Below are 25,442 nucleotides of genomic sequence, written 5' to 3'. Positions count from 1 at the left end.
GGACAACTGAGGGGATTAGAACCATCCTTAAGACAACTAGATAAGCTCTGAACACAAATAATTAATAATTGCCAATTAGTTAAGTATAAATAAGAAAAACAAAACATAAGAAGTTAAATCAGCCGAGAGCCACAGCGATGGGTGACCTTCTCAGGAAGGACTGCGAGGTCGATTTAAACTCAAATTTCAAACCGTAAAATGTGACACCGCAGTCCTTAGTACTGGTGCGAACACAGTGGAAAAGAGAAAATCACGAAAAACAATTGTTAAGCCAGTCAAATAATTAGGTAAGGGATCTGGAAGAAATATTAAATTATTTTCAAATCGGGTCGAACCGGCGAGGGGCAATTTGGTCAATTGACCTAGAGAGTTGACTCCTGACCTAACTGTCAAATAAAATTGGAGAAAAGAAAATTTTAGAATCGGGAATTAAATTAAAGAACTAATGGAAAAATAAATAGAAAAAAAAAAGAAAAGTAAAAAGTGATGATATCATGCATGACCTCTTGCATGATGCAATAATTATTATAATTAAAATTTATTTTATTTAAATTTTGGTCTTCCTAAGGGATAAACTCATAAAAGAAAAAGAAAAAAAAAAAAGGAAAAACACTCATCTTCTCAAGTTAGCCATCTCCCATCTCTGTCTCCCTCTCCATTTCTAAACCTCCATAGAAGCTTGCACTCAAGCTTTTGAACCCACTAATTAAACCCTAATTTCCCTAAATTATCAACTTAAATCTCATCCTTGCATCTTGAAAAGTATAGAGGAGCAAGAAATAGAAAGCAAATTGGAGAAAATGGGAGTTAGAAATTGCTACACAAAGGTTAGTAATAAACTCTAATTTATTTCTTTAAATTTCATGCAAATATGCTTAAATAAACTTAGAAATTGTGTAAAATGAAACAAAATGATATGTTAAAGGAACCCTATGAATTTTGGCCATTCTAGGGTTGATGGGAATTGGAGTATTTGATGAAGTTATAATATGATTTGGAGCTTGGGTAATGTTGAATATGTGATTAGTGTAATGATTTGATTAGGAATTAATCAATGGCTTGAACTAGGGTTTTGGCACCTAGGGTTTTGGAAGACAAAAAAGTGAGAAATTATTAAATAATGTGTTTGACCTAGTTTGAGGTGAGAAATGGTCATTTGTAACCAATTGGAGTATGTTAGAAGTGTTGGAACTAAATGCAAATTCAGATTGCTTAGGGTTATGCTGCAGGCAGTAGGACCAAGGTCCCTTTTAGGGACCAAAACTGAAAATTTACAATCCCAATTGGTGTTAGGCCAATTAGGAATGGAACTAGACACAAAATGACACATTTTTCATTTAGGAACTATGCCCAAAATGTAACACTCCTATTTGCATAGCCTGGTATATGTTACTATTCCAATGACCGGTGTCGGTCTGGAAAATTAAGGGGATTAGAACCACACTTAAAACAACTAGTTAAGCCCTGAACACAAATAATTAGTAATTGTCAATTAGTTAAGTATAAATAAGAAAACCAAAACATAAGAAGTTAAATGAGCCGAGAGTCACAATGATGGGTGACCTTCTCGAGAAGGACTGCGAGGTCGATTTAAACTCAAATTTCGAACCGGAAAATGTGACGCTGCGGTCCTTAGGATTATTGCGAACATAGTGGAAAAGAGAAAATCACAGAAAAGAATTATTAAGCAAGTCAAATAATTAGCTCAGAGATCCGGAAGAAATATTGAAGTATTTGCAAATCGGGTCAAACCGACGAGGGGTAATTTGGTCAATTTACCCCTAGAGCTGACTCCTGACCTCACTGTCCAATAAAATTTGAGAAATGAAAATTTTGAAATATGGAATTAAATTAAACAAGTATGGGAAAAACAAAAGGAAAAGAAAATTAAATTAAAAAGACTTATGGCATCATCATGGTGATGCAAGCATGACCTCATTAATATTATAATTTTAAAATATGAAAAAGTGAGGATAAATATTACAAAAATAAGACAAAAAATTAAAAAGAAAAAGTGGTCTTCTTCTTCTAGTTTCCGCCACTCTCTCTTTCTCTCAAATTCTCTCACAATTCCACCATTTTTAACCCTTAAAAGCTTGATTTCTCTCCCTTCCTCACCACAAAAACCCTAACCACCAACATTAAAGTTTGATTTTAGACCTTGATGGAGTGATTAGTAACAAAAAGAAGAAGAAAAGGAGACTTGGAGAATTAGAGAATTCATAAATCAAGGTATGTATAAATTGGTTTTAAATCTTTAAATACTACTTGAAATTTAATTGAGATGCATGGAAATTGTGAAGAAAATGAAAATAGTCTTGCATGCATAATGAGTAGAAAATTTCAACAGCCATGGTACCCTAGAGTTTGATGGTGTTTCTTGGTGAATTAATGTTGTATAGGTAATTTGTATATTTAAATTGCATGAATTGAGCTAAGCATGAAAATTAGGGTTTGGCACCTAGGTTTTAGAAGACAAAAATGTGAGAATGTCTTAAATGGTGTGTTTGACCTAGTTTAAGCTAAGAAATGGTCATTTGTGACCAATTGGAGTATGTTAGAAGTGTTGGAACCAAATGCAAATTTGGATTGCTTAGAGTCATGCTGCAGGCAGCAGGACTGTCACACCCTACCCCTCTGTAAGGCGTAACATGATCCCGTAGTATACCTAATGAGTTACCAACTCCATCTACTGATAACCCATTAAATACACTACAAGGGATTTTAAAAACTTTTCTTACTTCTTTTACAGTGGTGAGCACTATTTACAGGTATTAAAAACCTTTTTGAGCTGAAGTGATAAAACTAACACATTTGAATTATTTGGAATTTTTGTAAAAATTTTGGCAGAATGCCATCTGTATTTTGGATAAAACAGTTCTTCAAAAAACCTGTAAAAAGCACTTCAATAATTTTCCAAATCTCAACTCCAACATTTTTCTCAATACAACATATTTCTCAACTCAAATCCATAGTGATTTTTCAAAAGCTGAGATATAGGAAATATAATACAATTTTTACAAGTCAAATAACTCATAATTAATTTACAACTTCAAGGTACAATTTGAATTTACAACTGCTCAAACCAAAACAAAATGTACATACAGTGGTCATACATTACAGTACAAAATGCAAAATATTGGTATACTCATTATACTGTAATCCTCATTGGATGTACTAGCGGCCTAGTCACGCCTGTCTGCTCTCTACTGCGACAAAGAATAAAGCTATCGAGACAATGTCTCAGTGGTGCACAACATTAACCAAATACAATTTTAAATCACAATTCATAAATCATATCAATAGTGGATACTTAAAACCATAGTTAAATTCAAGACAATGAATGTCATAAGGAATTTAAACTCCAATTCACAAATTATCAAAATTCATAATAACACAATTTAGTCAAATAGTTTAAGAATACCGTATTGCCAATTTATACACAATTTGATCAAATTACTGAATAATATCGTTTTGCAAATCAATAACACAATTCGATCAAATAACTGAATAATATTGTTTTACAAATCAATAACACAATTCGATCAAATAACTGAATAATACAATATTGCCAATCAATAACACAATTTAGGCCATGACACAATTTTTCCATATATGCCGTGTTGTACACCACGACAAGACATACTCACCCCAATAATCGAAATCAATGAGGGAGGAAGCTAGCTATATAATGAGAACTCATCCACACTCACCTCAGACTGGGAAGTCAAGAGGGAGGAACATAATCATACTCACCCCAGACTGATAAGTCAAAGAGGGAGGAATAATCACACTCACCCCATTAATGGAGGAGGAACATAGTATCAGTGTCATGCCAATTGTGAGTCAAAACAATTCCAAACATTTTATTCAAATGATCCGTAAGAATCCAATAAATTTCCAAAGTTATAATTTCATTCACAAAATGGCAACACAATTCGTAATTCACTTCAATTTCCACAAAAACCATTTACAGTGCTTTTCAATCAATAAGTATCCATCAATATCATTCAAACAATTTTTCACAGTTTCAAACCATTCACAATGTTTTTCAATCAATAAGTGTCCATCAAACACATTTCCACAATTTAAAACAATAATATACAAATAGTCAATATTTATTTCAATTGAAAATAATTCAAAAGAAACAGTTATTGTGCACAAACCTCTGATATTTGTCTCCTAGTCTTGACTCAGTATTTCTTTCCGTTTTGCTGAGTCCTTGTTAACTGAGAAACACAATTTGAAGTGTTTCAGTGCTAAATTAATTTGCCTCTAACGATAATGTTCGATAAACAATTCACTGAATACCTTTATTTGTCTAATCAACCCATATATCGACCCTCGATGTTTTCTAGGTAAATTAGGTCTTAGTGTTATTAATATGTCATATTCGATAGGGCTTTAGGGTTGGTACGTGTTACCAAACTCATTTCCTGGTTTAGTGCATTTTCTTGCATTTCATTGCAAATTGCTGGATTCCGGGATGTCAAAACTACAAACTTGTAGGTGTAGGTCTTATGGACCGCGGTGCAAAATTTCAGGTCATTCCGAGTTAAGTAGACCAAGTTATGGTCATTATACTATTGCTGGTCAAATGGTACCAATTTAGGTCAATTTTAGGTCAATTTGGTCAACTCTGGTTCGGCCAGTTTTTGGACCCGAACTTGTGCAAGTTGTTTGACTTGCTTATGGTCATTTCTGGGCTTTGGTGTCTTCATAAGACTTGTAGGTATGGTCTTAACTATTCATGGTTAAAATTTCAGGTCAATTGGACCTGTTTTGAGTGAGTTATGGCCTAAACACTCACTGCTGCCCAATTGGTCATTTTTCAGGTCCTAATTGCACCTAATCCGAATTGGTCATTTTCTTAGGTCACCTTGCAAGCAGAATTTTGGTATGTTTTCTCAATGAAAGTTGGCACATTTTGTGCCTAGTTTCACCTCCAATTGGTCTCATACCAATTGAGGTTACACATTTAAACTTATTGGCTAAAATGTACACTGCCCTTAGTTACCTTGCTTAAACACACATCCATGGCCCATTTACCTTGCAATATGTTTACTTTCCTACCATTTCTATTTTGGTTCATTACCAAAACCACATCCCACTTCACATTAACATCTCTTTGGGCAGATTACAATTATCTTCAATACACCAAATATAACTCTAATTCCCAAAGTCCAAACACAATTACACATACACATAACATTACTAGTTTTTACATACTCTTTACACAACAAGTTCATATACATATCCATCAATCCTTCTATGTCAATATTCTGCCAATACTTCCATGAATACATACATTTATTCAAGTGTCCCTAAGCTGCCGAAAATCTTCTTCAATACAAAAGTGTCCTACAATCATCAATTCCCATCCAAGTGCCAAAAATCACCATATAAATATGAAGTAATTCACTAGGATATTAAATCACCATGATCAACGTCATTTCTCATCAAATATATGCATAATAAATCATTAAATACATGATTACATGGCTGTCCAAAAATGGATATCTCAATACTCTTCAAACTTAAAAATTTCCTTCACAAAACCAACACCCATAACATGTGTACAAGTTTATCCAAGAAATCTTCAAAAATGCTAACTTACCTTATGGTTGGAACTTGCCAAACCTTGATTAAACTTCTCAAATTTGGTATCAAACTCTTCCTTATGATGTGTAGACAAACTTTCATGAAGCTACTTAAGGGATTGGAGTTGAAATGGAGGAGTGAACCAAGCTTGCATGAAAACGCCAATGGAGGTTCCTCTCACCTTCAATTCGGCAATGTTTGGTACAATGAAGAAGATGAAGTTTCTGCCTTGGATAATGGATGTACACCTGCCCCACTATGTGTTTAATTAATCCTTTAATGGTCCACTAACTCCAAATAATCATATAATAAGCTAATTGTTCATTTATTCCACATTAACCCATGATTTTAGCTATTTACTTTAGGTACCACCAAATTAATTTTTCATTTCATTTTATAAGTGTAATATTATTTATTTTTAATGGACATTTAGGTCAAAAGACACTTCGGGATGTCAAATAACCATAATGCCCCTGTTCGGGTTGCATTCCCGATTTTTCGGTAATACCGGGTTTTGTCCGTTTTTCGATTTCTCACTTTTCTTTGTACTAATTATTTAATTTTCTTTCATATTTCTAATGATATTTATTCTTCAATAAGGGTCTATTTAAGTCCTAAAAATATTTTCCAGGGTTCCCCGCAGTCCAGGGCTAATCAACGGTCCACGCCGTGACTTCCCGGTGCGGTCACCCATCGCTAGGTTTCCCGGCTCATTTAACTCGGTTACATTTCTTTGCTATGATTTTCCTTTATTTTTCTTGTATTTTCTTTTCTTGTATTTCATTATTTATGTCTCCTCCCTCATATCAAAGTGTAGTTCTAGGCATCCTAGCTGTCCGGACAGCACTGGTCACTGGAACAGCAGAACGCACTACCTAACTTAGGGGTGTTACAAGGACCAAGGTCCCTTTGAGGGACCAAAACTAAAAATTTACAAGCCCAATTGGTATGAGACCAATTGTGAATGAAAATAGACACAAAATGGAATATTTTTCATTTAGGAATCATGACCAAAGTGACCAAAACCTAGTGAATAAATTGACCAAATCCGGATTTATGCAGTCTGACTTGTACAAAAATGACCAAATGAATAGTGTTTGTTTATTTGGCCATAACATGGGCTAGGTAGGTTAAATGACCTGAAATTTTACCAGTAGACAGATGAGATATAGACCTAAAACTTTCATGAAGAATAAAAACCCAAATTATGCCCTTATCCAAGTCATTTGGCCACCCAAAGTTGGTGACCTAAAACTGCTAAAACCAGAATTTGCCCAGAAATCTGGGTTAAGTCCAATCCAGCAGCCATGATTCAAATGGCTATAACTTGAGCTAAAAAACTCCAATTGGAGTGATTTAAAAAGGAGAATAAAGTTAAGACAATAAGGAACAATTTCTATGAAGAAAACTTAGCCAAATTCTAATAGCAACATGACCAATGGAATAGTTCAACATATGACACCAAAACTGAAAATTTGCAATTTTGCCTAAAAGACTTAAAATTTGAGAAAACAACCAAAACCAACAAATTTAGTAACCAAAATGTGGTATATGGGTGGAATTAGAATTTCCATACCTATTAAGCATTAGAAAGTCAACAAATTGACTTGAATAGTATCATGAATAGTAACCCCGAAATACAAAGTTTAAAGAACGTCAAGTTTAGCATATTAAAGCTAGGTATAAGTAGATTTGAATTTATTTTTGGAGTTATGATAAATTTGGATATTGAAACACTGTGAAACTGTGTGTTTCAGTGGAAAAAAATACCAGGAAAGAACCTCAGACATCAAGTCAAGGCCAAGAGGCGACTCGTATAAGGTTTGTGTACAACTAACTATTTTGTTACTTTTCACTTCTAAATTGATTTGAACAAGTTTACTTTATGATTTATAATTTTGTTGTGTTGAAGATTTTAATTTTTTGAATGAAATTGTATAAATTAAATGTAAATTTTCTTATGCATTTAAGGATTTATTGCATGGTTTTGAGGATTATAAATTTTAAGTTTGATGTGTTGCCAACCTTGAGCATGAATTTATGATGATTAAATATGTTGATGATTTGTAAACACTTTGTAAATAGAAATTGTTTTAAATATGATTTGAAACCACAGTTGACATGGAAAAATATGTTGTGAATTCTCATTAGCTTGTCTAGTGAGATATCTCCTCCACTAGATGGGGCGAGTTCCTTTCTCTCTAGCTTGCCAGTTGGGGAAAAGTTTGAATGAGTACTCATATATACTAGCTAGTCTTTGTTCCTCCCTTTTAGCCTCGGTTATTGAGAGAGTGTGAAATGTCGTGGTGTACAACACGACATCTATTTGAATTTTGGGTCATGGGTTCAACTGTGTGAATTATTGGCAACGCCCTTTAAATTATGCATAGTTTGATAGATTGTGGTTGAAATAAATAATTTGTCAGTGATTCAAAATATTTTCATATTGTTTTGGGATTTAAAAAAAAATATAGATAAATAGTTACTATTTGAACAAAATGTTATTCAAATGAATAATTTGCATGAATGAAAATATTGATTTCTGAATGATATAAATTTTGAAGAATTTAGAAATTTTAAATTTTTATTTGTTATAAATTGTCAAGCATAACTTGTATTAAGTTTTAAATTATTAGTTTGTGCACCACTCAGCGATAGCTTTGTATGCTGTCGCAGGTGAAAGAAAATATAAACAGCTGAGCAAGATTACTAAAAGGCATAGTGAGACTATCTTCGGGTATATCATAGGTATACCCTTATACTTTAGATTTTGATGTAATTCTGTAATTGTATGTATGAAATTTACTTTGAGCAGTTGTACCAACTCTTTTGTAATATATTTTTGGATTGTAATGAAATACAAATTATTATAAGGTTATCTTGAGATTTTATGTATTTATAAAGTTTGCACTACTAAATTTTTAAAACTCCCATGAATTTAAATATTCATTTTATTATCTTAATGATATATTTCAATGTTTGATTTAATTTAAACTGCGTTTTGAGTTACTTGTGTTGATTGTGAAATGAGATTGAATAATGGAGTTGTGATTGAGAAAAATATTGGGAGTATCTTTATTTTTAGGTTTTGAAGAACTGTTTTCGCAAAATACAGACGGAACTCTGTCAAAATTTTTATAAAAAATTGAGGAGATTTTAAATATCTAAAAATTTGATTTATGTTTGGACTTTAAATAAAGGTTTTTAATATCTGAGAAAATTTTACCCACCAATTTAAAAATGAACGAAAATTGTTTCAAAATCCCTTGTAGTATATTTAATGGGTTACCAGTAGGCGAAGTACGATAATTCATTAGGTGTACTACAGGAGCATGTTACATCTTACGAGGAGTAAGGTTTGACACAAAAAGTGACCATAGCATAGTAAACAAATTGGCCAAATCCGGGGGTGAGTGTTCTGCCCTGTGCAAAAATGACCAAATGAATAGTGTTTGTTCATTTGGCCATAACTTGGGCTAGTCAGGTCTAAATGACTTGAAATTTTACCAGTGGAAAGTTGAGATATAGACCTAAAACTTTCATGAAGAACACAAACTCAAATTATGCCCTTAACCAAGTCATTTAGCCACCCAAAGTTGGTGACCTAAAACTGCCAGAACCAGTTTTGGTGCCCAGAAATCTGGGTAAGTCCAATCCAGTAGCCATGATTCAAATGGCTATAACTTAAGCTACAAAACTCCAATTGGAGTGATTCAAAAAGGAGAATAAAGTTAAGACAATAGGGAACATTTTCTATGCAGAAAATTTTGCCAAATTCTAACAGTAAAATGACCAATGGAATAGTGCAATATAAGACACCCAAAACTGAAAATTTACAAATTTGCATAAAAGACTTAGAATTTGAGTAAACAACCAAAACCAACAAATTTAGTGACCAAAATGTGGTATGTGAGTATAGTTAGAATTCCCATACCTATTAAGCCTTAGAAAGTCAACAAATTGACTTAAATAATGTAGTGAATAGTAACCCCGAAACACAAATTTTAAAGAACGTCAAGTTTAGCACATTAGAGCTAGGTAAAAGTGAATTTAAATTTATTTTTAGATTTATGCTAAGTTATGGTACTGAAACACTATGAAATTGTGTGTTTCAGTGGAAAGGAACACCGGAAAAGAACCCGAGGAATCGAGTCAAGGCCAAGAGGTGACTCGCTTAAGGTTTGTGCACAACATCAACATGCTTTAAAAATCATTTAAAAAGTGCATGAAATGTGTATTATGCTTTTGCTTAGAATTGTTGAAAGTTTATTTGTGTATATTTGAAATGGCAATGTTTAGTAAATTGTTAAGATAAGTTTTGAAACCACAGTGTCATGACCATATATTTGAACACCTCACTAGCATGACTAGTGGGGGTAATCAGTTTCGAATTTTGATTCCTTCTCTGGCTGAAGTGTTAAGGTGTGTGCCAGTAGAAGAAGAAAAAGAATGGGTTCCCATATATTTGAGCTAGCTAGCCTTGTGATGTGACTTCTCCTTAGCCTCTGGCTATTGAGATTATATTTGTTTTGAATGGCATGATATAACTGTGTGTTTTTATGAAATGTGTTTTGAGGCTTTTGAAATGAAATTGTTTGGATTAAAATATTATAAGTCATGTTTTGAATGTATTGCTCATGTTCTATTTAAATTTTGAATAAATGTGATTTAAATTCCGCATAAAGTTTATTTTAGTATGTTGTGCACCACTGAGTCCTAATACTCAGCAATGGCTGTTATTGCTGTCGCAGATATAGAGACTAGAAGAGCAGTAGAGTGAGCTACTGAGGACAGAGGAGCTACCTACTCTGAAGTTTATCCGGTATATTTTATACCCTGATTGTAAAAATTTATTTTGATGTATTTAATATATGGAAAGGTAGAGACATGTAAAACTGGTCTTGAGCAGTTTGTATAAAGTTTGTAATAAATTTTAGCTTGGATTTTCCTAATGTAAATTTTTAGTATGATGCATATAAATTTTTTTTACATTTAATTACATATGAATGGAAGTATTTTATTTTAATTTGAATGAAAGTAATTAGTAATATTTTGGATGATATTTGAATTGGAAATTATGGATTTGAATTTTTGGAAATTGAGAAATGATGTAGAAATTGGTTGGGAGGAGTGTTGTGGAATTGATAAATAATTGAAAGTGCCTTTTACAGGTATTTGAAAAACTATTTTCTCAAAATAAAGATGGCACTCTGCTGAAATTTCTATAAAATTTGTGAAAAAATAAAATGGGACAAAAATTTTACTAGTTTTAAAACTTTGAATAAATGATTTTAATATCTATTTAGAAATGCACACCACTTATAAAAGTAAGAAATTTGTTTTAAAATCCCTTGTAGAGTACTTAATGAGTTATCGGTAGGTGAAGTTCGGTAGTTCATTAGGTATTCTACGGGATCATATTATGCCTTACAGAGGGGTAAGGTGTGACATGTTTTAGTGGTGTCAGAGCAAATTTTTGAAGTACGTTTTAACTTGTAAATTTGTGTCTTTTCTTTGATAAGTGTAACTGCTCAATGTCCTTATTTGTTACATATAGTGCATTACATCATAAATATGAACTAACGGAGAGAATCTCCTTGTGTTATTTGTTCAGGAGATATCCTACTATAGGCTGATATGGAAGAAGGGGATCGCTCAGTTGAGTAATCTGTTGAAGCTGAGGCACAAGGGGAAGCCCCAACTCTACAAAATGTCAGTGGATCAGTAGCACCAGCCCCATAAATGTCACAGTTTCCTGCACAGTTTGCATAGTAGATGGTGGCAATGTTTCAACAAATGGCTGGGGGTATGCCTGTTCAAGCTCCACCCCTGACACCTGTGATACAACCACAGCCTCCAGCCAGACAGTATGACAAGCTGTTGAAATATGGGGCGACAGAATTCAAGGGTATAGTAGACCCTTTAGAGGCAAAGCAATGGCTGGAAAGAATGGACAGAGTGTTTAAGAAGCTGCACTGCCCATATGAGTTGAAATTTGAATACTCTATGTCACTACTGCAAGGGGATGCATATGATTGGTGGAAGACCATCCCCCACAGTTTGGCTGAACCATCAGTACTGACCTGGGATGACTTCATCAGAGAATTCAGATAGAAATACATCCTATATGCATATGTGGATTAGAAGTTACAAGAATTTCTGAGTTTGAAGCAAGGCAATAGATCAGTGGCAGAGTATGAAAGGGAGTTCTCCCACTTAAGCCACTATGCTGGGAGTCTCCTTTCTACCAGCAAGGAAAGGTGCAAGAGATTTGAGATGGGTTTGAAGCCCAGTTTGAGGATGCAAGCAGTGGGATTCAGGCACAGCAACTTCTCTGAGCTCATCTCTCAAGCACTTGAGCTAGAAAGGATTGAATCAGAAGCGACACCTGCAAAAGAAAAATCAGAGAAGACTAAGAAAACAGAGAAAGATAAAGGGGAAAAGTCAGTAGAGCCAAGTTCTGGTGGTACTTCTGGGAAGAGGAAGAAATTTTGTGGACTTAGCAGAGGTCGAGGTAAAAGGTTTGGAAGGGGCAGATTCTCTGGACAGAGACCCCCTAGGTCTGGTCAACAGTCGAGCAGGGGTTCATAACCTCCCCACCCCTGTGAGACTTGTGGCAAGATTCATGGGGGAGAATGCTATTGGGCAACAGGAGCCTGTTTTAACTATGGAAGCAAGGGTCATATTGCAAAAGACTGCACTAGTGCTCCTAGATTCGGTCCAGCTTCTACTACTGCAGAAGGATCTATTCAGAGTCCTACTCCTAGAGGTTCACAACCGGTTGGCAGAGGAAGAGGTAGAGGTAGAGGCACTACTTCTGGCTGTCAGGGTACTGTTGGTCAGTCAGCACAAGGAAGTGCTTCAGCCAGAGTTTACATGTTGAGACAGTGAGAAGAGGCTGAGACTTCTGATGTTGTAGCTGGTACATTCTCTATCTCTGATCAAGAAGTATTTGTGTTGTTTGATCCAGGTTCAACCCACTCATATGTTAGTGCTAGCATAGTCAGTTCACTTGCTGTTCCGTGTGTCAAAATGGGTTTTGAAGTGCTAGTAACTAGTCCGTTAGGAAAAGAGGTTCGGGTCAACAGAATTTATAGAGACTATCCTTTGGTGATCCAAGGACATGTTTTTCTGTCAGATTTGATTGAAATGCCCTTCAGAGATTATGATATTATCTTGGGCATGGATTGGTTAGCCAGGCATCATGCCAAGATTGACTGTAGATTGAAGATAGTCACTTTTGGTCTCCCTTTGTATGGTAATGTGGTAATACATGGGGAAAGGCATTTACTGCCATCAAACATCATTTCAGCTGCAATAGCCAGAAGGATGATCAGAAAGGGGTGTGAAGCATACTTGGCACATGTGATAGACACCCAAGTGGGGAGTCCAGCACTGAGGGACATCCCTACGGTATGTGACTTTCTGGACATATTTCCTGATGAATTGCCAGGATTAGCTCCAGAAAGAGAAGTGCAGTTTGAGATTGATGTTATGCCTGGTGTGGACCCAATCTCCATAACATCATATAGAATGGCACCTGTAGAATTGAAAGAGTTGAAAGTGCAGTTGTAAGAGTTGCTTGATAAGGGCTTTATCCGCCCTAGTGTGTCACCTTGGGGAGCGCCAATGTTGTTTGTAAAGAAGAAAGATGGCACTCTCTGCTTATGTATTGATTATCGGCAGTTGAATAAGGTGACAATAAAGAATAGATATCCATTGCCCCGCGTTGATGACTTGTTTGATCAGTTGAGGGGTGCAGCTATGTTCTCCAAAATTGACCTGAGATCAGGTTATTATCAGCTGAAAGTACAAAAACAGAGTATTCCTAAAACTGCCTTTAGAACCCGCTATGGCCATTATGAGTTCTTGGTTATGCCATTCGGGTTAACTAATGCTCCGGCTGCTTTTATGGATCTGATGAATACTATCTTCATACCATACCTCGATCAGTTAGTCGTGGTATTCATAGATGATATATTGGTCTCTTCGAGGAGTGCAGAAGAGCATGATAGACATCTGTGGATTATACTACAAACTTTGAGAGAAAAATAGCTATACGCCAAATTATCGAAATGTGAATTTTGGCTGAAGGAAATATCTTTCTTGGGGCATGTAGTATCAGTAGAGGGCATCAAGGTAGATCCAAGTAAGATAAAAGCTGCCCTTAATTGGAGGCCACCCAAAAATATCACAGAGATTCGCAGTTTTCTAGGTTTAGCTAGATAATACCGTCAATTTGTGAAGGGATTCTCCATGTTGGCATCTCCATTGACCAAGCTACTTAGGCAAGATGTGAAATTTTAGTGGACAGATAAATGCCAGCAGAGTTTTGATGAATTGAAGAGGTGTTTAACTGAGGCTCCAGTTATGACTTTACCTATACCGAGTAAAGAATATACAATTTATAGTGATGCTTCTCACAATGGGTTAGACTGTGTGTTGATGCAAGATCGAAATGTCATTGCCTATGCATCACTCCAGCTAAAACTGCATGAGAGGAACTATCCGACACATGACTTGGAGCTTGCAGCTATTGTGTTTGCTTTTAAGATCTATAGACATTATTTGTATGGGGAGAAGTGCTACATCTACACAGATCATAAGAGTTTGAAGTATCTGGGCGCTCAGAAGGAGTTAAATTTAAGATAGAGGAGATGGTTAGAGTTGATAAAAGACTATGATTGTTTGATAGACTATTAGCTAGGGAAAGCTAATGTGGTGGCTGACACCTTAAGTCGTAAGACTATGGCAAGTCTACGGATTACTCCTTTGTCTATGGTACATAAGATGAGATCATTACATGCTAGCTTAGAGATTAATGGTGAGGGGCAGACAGTAGTTGCATGGCATATACAGCTAGTGTTGATTGAACAGATCAGAATGGTTGCTCAGAATGATGAAAGGTATCAGAAGCTATTGGAAGAAGTCAGACAGGGCAAGAAACCAGAATTCTCAATAAGAGATGATGGTCTACTATTACACCAGGGCAGAATGTGTGTTCCTAATGATGTTGATTTGAGGAAGATCATTTTGAAGGAAGCACATGAGTCTCCTTTTGTCATGCACCCTGGTAGCACAAAAATGTATAGAGGGCTAAAAGAGCATTACTGGTGGATGGGTATGAAAAGAGATGTGGCAGAGTTTGTTTCTAAATGCCTAACTTATCAGTAAGTGAAGGCAGAGCATCAAGTACCCGCGGGGTTGTTGCATCCACTACCAGTACCGGAATGGAAATGGGAAAGAATAATTATGGATTTTGTAATGGGACTTCCGAGGACGCAGAAGAGTCATGATGCAGTATGGGTTATTGTTGATAGACTAACCAAGTCTGCTCATTTTTTGCCAGTTCGAATGGACTACAGTTTGGAAAGATTGGCCAAGTTGTACATTGATGAGATAGTAAGACTGCATGGAGTGCTAGTATCCATCGTATCTGACAGAGATCCTAGGTTCACTTCAAGATTCTGGGGTAGTCTGCAGAGAGCCCTAGGAACTAGATTGAACTTTAGCACGGTATTCCACCCACAGACAGATGGCCAATCTGAGAGGGTAATTCAGATCTTGGAGGACATGCTATGGGCTTGTGTGATTGAGTTTGAGGGCAGTTGGGACATACACTTGCCTTTGATTGAGTTTGCTTACAATAGCAGCTACCAATCGAGCATTGGGTTGCCTCCATATGAAGCTTTGTATGGCAGAAAATGTAGAACCCTGTTGTGTTGGGATGACGTGGGTGAAAGAAAGATGATTGGACCCAAAATTGTTCAGCAAACTGAAGAGAAAATCAGGGTGATCAGAGATCGACTTAAGACTGTATCAGACCATCAGAAGTCCCATATTGATCTAAAGAGAAGGGATATTGAGTATGCAGTGGGTGAGAAAGTATTCCTCAAGGTTTCCCCTTGGAAGAGAATTATGAGATTCTGCAGAAAGGGGAAACTAAGTCCTCATTTTATTGGGCCATATGAGGTTCTGGAAAGAGTGGGTCCTTTGGCATATCGGTTGGCACTACCTCCAGAGTTAGAAAAGATAAATAATGTCTTCCATGTGTTCATGTTGAGGAGGTACAGATCAGACCCATCTCATGTACTACCAGTAGAGGAAATTGAAGTGAATCCAGACCTCACATATGAAGAAGAACCCATTAAGATTCTGGCTTATGAGGTAAAGCAGCTATGCAATAAGCAGATATCGTTAGTGAAAGTGCTGTGGAACTATCATTCTAGCCAAGAAGCTACTTGGGAACGAGAGGAGGACATGAGGAGACAGCACCAACAGCTGTTTAGAGACTGATTACCAGGTAAAATTTTGAGATGAAATTTATTTTAAGGGGGGAGAATTGTAACACCCCTATTTTCATTGCCTGGTATATTTCAATATTCTGGTGATCGGTGTCGGTCTGGACAACTGAGGGGATTAGAACCATACTTAAGACAACTAGATAAGCCCTAAACACAAATAATTAATAATTGCCAATTAGTTAAGTATAAATAAGAAAAACAGAACATAAGAAGTTAAATGAGCCGAGAGCCACAGCGATGGCTGACCTTCTCGAGAAGGACTGCGAGGTCGATTTAAACTCAAATTTCGAACCGTAAAATATGACACCGCGGTCCTTAGGACTAGTGTGAAATGAAAAAGAATTGTTAAGCCAGTCAAATAATTAGGTTAAGGATCCGAAAGAAATATTGAATTATTTTCAAACCGGGTCGAACCGGCGAGGGGCAATTTGGTCAATTGACCCCGAGAGCTAACTCCTGACCTAACTGTTAAATAAAATCGCAGAAAAGAAAATTTTAGAATCGGGAATTAAATTAAAGAACTAATGGAAAAATAAATAGAAAAAAAAAGTAAAAAGTGATGACATCATGCATGATGCAATAATTATTATAATTAAAATTTATTTTATTTAAATTTTGGTCTTCCTAAGGGATAAACTCATAAAAGAAAAAAAAAAAAAAAAGGAAAACCACTCATCTTCTCAAGTTAGCCGTCTCCCATCTCTCTCTCCCTCTCCATTTCTAAACCTCCATAGAAGCTTGCACTCAAGCTTTTGAACCCACCAATTAAACCCTAATTTCCTTAAATTATCAACTTAAACCTCATCCTTGCATCTTGAAAGTATAGAGGAGCAAGAAATAGAAAGCAAATTGGAGAAAAGGGGAGTTAGAAATTGCTACACAAAGGTTAGTAATAAACTCTAATTTGTTTCTTTAAATTTCATGCAAATATGCTTAAATAAACTTAGAAATTATGTAAAATGAAACAAAATGATATGTTAAGGAACCCTATGAATTTTTCCAACCTAGAGTTGATGGGAATTGGATTGTTTGATGAAGTTATAATATGATTTGGAGCTTGTGTAATGCTGAATATGTGATTTGTGTAATGATTTGATTAGGAATTAATCAATGGCATGAACTACGGTTTTGGCACCTAGGGTTTTGGAAGACAAAAATGTGAGAAATTGTTAAATGATGTGTTTGACCTAGTTTGAGGTGAGAAATGGTCATTTGTGACCAATTGGAGTATGTTAGAAGTATTGGAACCAAATGCAAATTCGGATTGCTTAGGGTCATGCTGCAGGCAGCAGGACCAAGGTCCCTTTCAGGGACCAAAACCGAAAATTTACGAGCCCAATTGGTGTCAAGCCAATTGGGAATGAAACAAGACACAAAATGACACATTTTCATTTAGGAAACATGGCCAAAAAGTGACCATAGCATAGTGAACAAATTGGCCAAATCCGGGGGTGAGTGTTCTGCCCTGTACAAAAATGACCAAATGAATAGTATTTGTTCATTTGGCCATAACTTGGGATAGATAGGTCTAAATGACCTGAAATTTTACCAGTGGAAAGTTGAGATATAGACCTAAAACTTTCTTGAAGAACACAAACCCAAATTATGCCCTTAACCAAGTTATTTAGCCACCCAAAATTGATGACCTAAAACTGCTAGAACCAGTTTTGGTGCCCAGAAATCTAGGTAAGTCCAATCCAGCAGCCATGATTCGAATGGCTATAACTTGAGCTACAAAACTACAATTGGAGTGATTCAAAAAGAAGAATAAAGTTAAGACAATAGGGAACATTTTCTATTGAAGAAAATTTTGCCAAATTCTAACAATAAAATTACTAATGGAACAGTGCAACATAAGACACCTAAAACAGAAAATTTGCAAATTTGCCTAAAAAACTTAGAATTTGAGTAAACAACCAAAACCAACAAATTTAGTGACCAAAATGTAGTATGTGAGTATAGTTAGAATTCCCATACCTATTAAGCCTTAGAAAGTCAATAAATTGACTTAAATAGTGTAGTGAATAGTAACCCCGAAACACAAATTTTAAAGAACGTCAAGTTTAGCACATTAGAGCTAGGTAAAAGTGAATTTAAATTTATTTTTGGATTTATGCTAAGTTTTGGTACTGAAACACTTTGAAACTGTATGTTTCAGTAGAAAAGAACACCGGAAAAGAACTCGAGGAATCGAGTCAAGGCCAAGAGGCAACTCGCTTAAGGTTTATGCACAACATCAACATGCTTTAAAATTAATTTACAAAGTGCATGAAATGTGTATTATGCTTTTGCTTTGAATTGTTGAAAGTTTATTTGTGTATATTTGAAATGGCAATGTTTAGTAAATTATTTAGATAAGTTTTGAAACCACAGTGTCATGACCATATATTTGAACACCTCACTAGCATGACTAGTGGGGGTAATCAGTTTCAAATTTTGATTCCTTCTCTGGCTAAAGTGTTGAGGTGTGTGCCAGTAGAAGAAGAAAAAGAATGGGTTCCCATATATTTGAGCTAGCTAGCCTTGTGATGTGACTTCTCTTTAGCCTCTGGCTATTGAGATATATTTCTTTCGAATGGCATGATATAACTGTGTGTTTTTATGAAATGTGTTTTAGAGGCTTTTGAAATGAAATTGTTTGGATTAAAATATTATAAGTCATGTTTTGAATGTATTGCTCATGTTCAATTTAAATTTTGAATAAATGTGATTTAAATTCAGCATAATGTTTATTTTAGTATGTTATGCACCACTGAGTCCTAGAACTCAACGATGGCTATTATTGCTGTCGCAGATATAGAGACTAGAAGAGCAGCAGAGTGAGCTACTGAGGATAGAGGAGCTACCTACTGGTCCCACACGTTCAATAACTTCATATGGGCCAATAAACCTAGGGCTTAATTTTCCCTTTTTCCCAAATCTCAACACTTTCTTCCACGGTGATACTCTGAGAAATACTTTCTCGCCAACTTCATATTCAATGTCCTTTCTTTTCAAGTCAGCATAAGATTTCTGTCGGTCTGAGGCAACTTTCAAATTGGCCTTTATCAGTTTAACCTTTTCCTTTGTCTGTTTTATCAAGTCTGGCCCCACTAGCTTATCTTCACCCAATTCAGTCCAACATACAGCTGTTCTGCATTTTCTCCCATTGAGTGCTTCATAGGGTGCCATTTGTATGCTAGCTTGATAGCTATTATTATATGCAAATTCTGCCAGTGGAAGGTATCTGTCCCAACTTCCTTCAAACTCAATAACACAACTTCTCAGCATATCCTCGAGGACCTATCACATATATTCAATTATTATTATCATTATCAGTGCAATTATTGTTTACAATAACTCAATGAGTTTCAAAATTTACCTGGATTATTCTTTCCGACTGTCCATCCATCTGAGGATGAAAAGCCGTACTAAATTGGAGTTGTGTGCCCAAGGATTCTTGTAATTTCTTCCAAAATCTAGATGTAAACCTCGGGTCTCTATCAGATATAATAGAAAGTGGAATTCCATGTAGTCTAACTATCTCACTGATGTACAATTCTGCTAGCTTTTCCAGTGAGTAGTCAGTTCTAACTGGCAGAAAATGTGCTGATTTGGTTAACCTATCCACAATCACCCATACTGCATCATGCTTCTTCTGAGTGAGAGGTAGACCACTGACAAAGTCCATAGTGACTCGGTCCCATTTCCATTCAGGTATGTTTATGGGCTGTAACAAACCTGATGGAACTTGATATTGTGCTTTGACTTGCTGACATGTTAAGCATTTAGTTACATAGTCAACTATGTCCTTCTTCATACCTGGCCACCAGTATCGGAGTTTCAGGTCATGGTACATTTTTGTGCTTCCTGGGTGCATAGCATACACACTGTTATGTGCTTCTTTCAGAATACTGGTTTTAAATTCTTTATCATCTGGAACACACACTCTTTCTTTATAGTACAGGCACCCTTTTTCTTTCACTTCATATTCAGTTTCCTTCCCCTCAGTGATTTTGCCCATAACAGCCATTAGTTTCCTATCTGTCTTCTGCCCATCCTGTATCTATTGTAACAGATTCGGCTTCACTTGTAACTCAGCCAAAATAACTCCATCATGAGTTAAGGATAGTTGGGCATTCAGAGATCTTAATGCCACAATAGATTTTCTGGTTAAAGCATCAGCGACTACATTTGCCTTCCCAGGGTGGTAGTCAATCACACAATCATAATCTTTCAGGAATTCAATCCATCACCTCTGTCTCAAATTAAGTTCCTTCTGGGTTGCCAGATACTTCGGACTCTTATGGTCTGTGTATATGTAGCATTTTTCTCCATACAAGTAATGCCTCCATATCTTCAATGCGAAGATAATTGCTGCTAACTCTAAATCATGAGTAGGGCAATTCTTTTCATGTGGCCTTAACTGCCTAGAAGCATATGCGACCACTTTCCCTTCTTGCATGAGTACACACCCTAACCCATTGTGTGAGGCATCACTATAGACTACAAAGTCTTTTCCAGACATTGGCTGTGTTAACACTGGTGCCTCTGTCAACATAGCCTTCAGCCTCCCAAAACTGGCTTGACACTTGTCATTCCAGTCAAATTTCATATTCTTGTGTAGTAATTTGGTCATTGGAGCAGCTATCAGGGAAAATCCCTTTACAAATCTTCTATAATATCCAGTTAACCCCAAGAAACTTCTGATCTCAGTTGTATTTCTGGGAGGCGTCCATTCCATCACTGCTTCAATCTTCTTGGGATCCACTCTAATCCCTTCAGCTGATATTACATGTCCAAGGAATGCAATCTCATTCAACCAGAACTCACACTTGGACAATTTAGCATACAATTTCTTCTCTTTTAGAGTCTGCAGAACAATTCTCAAGTGCTCATCATGTTCTGCTTTATCCTTGGAATACACCAGGATGTCATCAATGAAGACCACTACGAACCGATCTAAGTATGGATGGAAGATACGATTCATAAGGTCCATGAATGCTGCTGGAGCGTTTGTTAACCCAAATGGCATCACCAGGAATTCATAATGCCCATACTGAGTTCTAAATGCAGTCTTAGGCACATATACATCCGTAACCCTTAGCTGATGATACCCTGATCTGAGATCAATCTTAGAAAACACACCGGCTCCCTTCAACTGATCAAACAGATCGTCAATTTTAGGCAATGGATACTTGTTCTTCACTGTTACTTTGTTTAACTGCCGGTAGTCAACACATAACCTCAGTGTCCCATCTTTCTTCTTTACAAATAGTACCGGAGCTCCCCAAGGCGACACACTGAGGCGTATGAACCCCTTGTCTAGTAATTCTTGCAACTAGATTTTTAACTCTTTCAATTCAACAGGTGCCATCCTATACGGAGCAATTGAAATCTGAGTCAGATCAGCATAATCTCAATGGCAAATTCAACTTCCCTTTCTGGTGGTAAACTAGGCAATTCCTCAGGAAATACCTCAGAGAAATCCCTTACTGTGGGTATGTCAGACAAGTTAAGTTTACCCTACCTAGTGTCAACCATGTGTGCCAGATAGGCTTCACACCCTTTTCTCAGCCATCTCCTTGCAACTGTAGCTGAAATGACATTGGACAAGAAATCTGTCCTTTCACCCACTACTATTATTTCTTCGTTCTCAGTAGTTTTCAGAGAGATTCTCTTCAATTTACAATCTACTATTGCCTGATGATGGGATAACCAGTCCATTCCCAAAATCACATCAAACTCATGGAAAGGCAATTCGATTAAGTCTGCTGAGAACTCTTTCCCTTGAATCATCAATAGACAGCCCTTATACACCTTGTTTACTACCACACTGTGCCCTAGTGGATTTGTGACCAGGATGTCTTGGTCACTTTCCTCCACTGGTCTTCCCTTTTCTACGGGCAGCTTGATACAAATATATGAATGAGTAAATCCAGAATCCACTAATACATGCACAGAAGTATTATAAAGGAGGAACGTACCCTTGATAACATCTGGAGCATCATGTTCCTCTTGTGCCCTTATAGTATAGGCTTTGGCTGGTTTTCGCGCTTCTCTCTCTCTGCACTCGACACGTTTTCGTGAAGTACCGGCTGCCTTAGCCTTACCCGGCCTTCTACCCCTTGGAGCTGGAGGGGCAAGCCTATCAGTTGATACCAGAGTGGATGTAGCAGTTCTGCGTGGACAATCTCGAACTAGGTGGTCTGTAGATCCACACCATAAACAAGCACCTGTCATCATCCAACATTCACCCTTATGCCATTTTTGACAATGTGGGCAAGCAAAAGATACCGTTGGGGCTGGTCCCCTGTACCCTGTCCCTGGAGAGCTAGCCATTGAAGGGGTGGACTGGCCTCTCCTTGGTGCAAACTGAGATTTGGGCCTCTTTGATTGACCCTGACTTGGTGCTCTACGAAAACTCTGAGTAGGCAAACCTCTGAATTTCTTACTAGGGGCAGAAGATGTACCGGTCTGACCCTGACCTCTTTTCTACTGTCTGTCCCTTCTGTTCTGCTCATTCATTCTAACTTTTTCAACCTTCAGTGTAGCTTCCACTAACTTGTCAAACTCTGTAATCCCCAAGGCTGTAATCATTACTTTGATGTTATCATTGAGTCCTTCCTCAAATCTCTTGCATCTCTCTGCCTCATTAGGGACTATTTCTCGCCCATAGTGGCTCAGTCTGATAAATTCTCTTTCATATTCAGCCACTGTCAGCTGTCTCTGGCGTAGGGTAATAAACTCCCTTCTCTTCTCTTCCGAGTATACACTGCCCAAATACTTCTTTCTGAACTCAGTGAGGAAGAAATCCCAAGTTATCTGTTTTGGTGGCACCTCACTAGTTACTGTATCCCACCACTGGTATGCATCATCATGCAGTAGTGATACAGCAGCTTCCAAATTCTGCTCTGGAGTACAATGAAGTTGTTTCAAGACTCTTCCAGTTCTGTCTAACCAGTTTTTAGCTGTGACAGAATCATCTTCTCTTTTGCCCAGAAAGTCCACTGCTCCAAACTTCCTGAGTCTCTCCATATGAGATTTTTGATGTGGAGGTGGTGGTAGTGGCATAACTCTGACCATCTGTCTAAAGAACTCAGCCATTTGCTGAAATGTGGCTGGTGCATTTGGTACTGGTGGAACAGGTTCCCTCCTATCTCCTGGTTCAGTCATAGATGGAGCATGACTTTCCACTTCCTCATTGACCGCTCTCTGCGATGTGGAGTCCATATTCTGATCAAAATAACAAAACAAATCATAGGATCTGCATTAGAGTCATCTTAACACTTACAATGCAATGCATGATGTGCAACCTATCTAGGTCCAGAAACGCCTAAACCGTGCTCTGATACCACTAAATGTAACACCCCTCACCCGTCTACAGAATAGCCGAGCAAGGCATGCCGGAACACTTAGTCTATGATTATTTCATTTACTGAACTCAATTTGATTTTAAGAAGTCTTTTCTGTAATATTCATATCATGCTAATACTATTTTCATACTTTGATAAAATAAGTGTTTCAAGACTAGTAATAAAAATTTGGCAAGATGCCGTCTATATTTAGGACAAACTGTCTTTCCAAACCTGTTGAAAACAGTTTTATATGATGATATTAAAATCTCAAATATTTCACAGTCTCTATTTCTCAGTAAAGTCAATAGACTTTTACAGTCATTAAACAGTTCCATAATGCAGTCCATAATAATTTAAATATATACAGAAAATCTCTAAACTAGTAGGGGAGAGTGACCAAGACATTCTGGTCACTAATCCATTAGGCCACAGTGTAGTGGTCTGTTTAGAGATAAAATAAATGTCTTGGAGCACTAACTCTAAACTAATTGTTTAATTAGTTAAACTTTCATTAATTGCACCTTTAGCTCAATTATTTCACTATTTACATAATGTATCACCATTTAATTTTTCATGACATTTCTAAAGTGTAATATCATTTATTTTTAATGGACATTGAGGTCAAAAGGCAACACTAGGTGTCAAATGACCAAAATATCCCACTTCGAGTTATATTCCCGATTTTTCGGTAACACCGATTTTTGTCTGTTTCTCGATTTTTCATTTTTCTTTGTACTAATCTATTAATTTTTCTTTGATATTTCTAGTGTCAATTACGTTTCAATAAACCTTTATTTATGTCTCAAAATTAAATTCAGAGGGTTCCCCGTGGTCTTGAGGTCGGCAACGGCCTTCCCAGTGCGGTTACCCATCGCTGCGGTTCCTACTCGTTTAACTTAGCTTCATTTTCTCTCTTTCATTTTTGTTTGATTTTTCTTGTATTTTCTTTTTATTTATTTCATCATTATATGTCTGTTCACCATCACGAAGTGTAGTTCCAGACATCCTGACTTGCCTGGACTGTTATTTGACCACTGGAGCAACAGAACGTACAGAACACGTGCAATGGGGATGTTACAAGTTATCGGCAGGTGAAGTTCGGTAGTTCGTTAGGTATTCTACGGGATAATATTATGCCTTACAGAGGGGTAAGGTGTGGCATATTTTAGTGGTATCAGAGTAAATTTTTGAAGTACGTTTTAACTTGTAAATTTGTGTCTTTTCTTTGATAAGTACAACTGCTAAATGTCCTTATTTATTACATACAGTGCATTACATCATAAATATGAACTAACAGAGGGAATCTCCTTGTGTTATTTGTTTAGGAGATATCCTACTATAGACTGATATGGAAGAAGGGGATCGCTCGGTTGAGGCTTGGGCTACTATAGAATTATTTGGTACTGACTTCGATGTCTCAGCCTCTTTCCGCTGTCTTATTGTGTAGACTTTGGCTGGAGCACTGCCTTATTCTGGCTGATTCACTGTGCTCTAGCTCCCTGGGGTACTACCCCTACCTCTCCCTCTGCCTCTGCTAGCTGCCTGCCCTAGGTGTAGAGGCTTGGGTTGATCCCTCTGATGTGGCAGATGGTCCAGAGCGGCATGGACTAGTATAATCTTTAGCAAAATGTTCAGTCCCTCCACAGTTAAAACATGCCCCTATGGCTCTGAAGCATACCCCACTATGTGTTCTACCACAGGTCTCTCATTGACGGATCGATAATGCCCCTCTCGGTGTCTGCTAGGTCTATTGACCAGATCGGGGTAGTCTATGGCCAGAAAATTTTCCTCTTCCAGATTTACGGGAGTTGGATCCCCCAAAATTCTTCCTTTTCCCTGAACCACTATCAGGTGCTTGACCAGTAGACTTCCCAGTTTTCTCTTTCTCTTCTGTACTCTTTTTAACTGATCCTTCCTTTTCTATCCTTTCCAGTTCCAGAGCCTATGAGATCAACTCTGAGAAGTTCTGATGTCAAAACCCTACAACTTGCATTCTCCTGTTAGGCTTTAACCCGGCCTCAAACCGCTTACACTGATATCTGGGAGTGGAAACTAGGCTTCCAGCGTAATGGCTCAGCCGAGAGAAGTCTCTATCATATTCTACTATTGTTCTATCCCCTTACTTCAGGCTCAGAAATTCTTGCAGTTTCATATCCACATAAGTTTCGATGACCCATTTCTGCCTGAATTCCTTTAGAAA

This window comes from Hevea brasiliensis, chromosome 14 (assembly GCF_030052815.1).
Source record: "Hevea brasiliensis isolate MT/VB/25A 57/8 chromosome 14, ASM3005281v1, whole genome shotgun sequence".
NCBI lineage: Eukaryota > Viridiplantae > Streptophyta > Magnoliopsida > Malpighiales > Euphorbiaceae > Hevea > Hevea brasiliensis.
The sequence above is the reverse complement of the archived record's forward strand: the minus strand, read 5'-3'. Positions refer to the sequence as shown.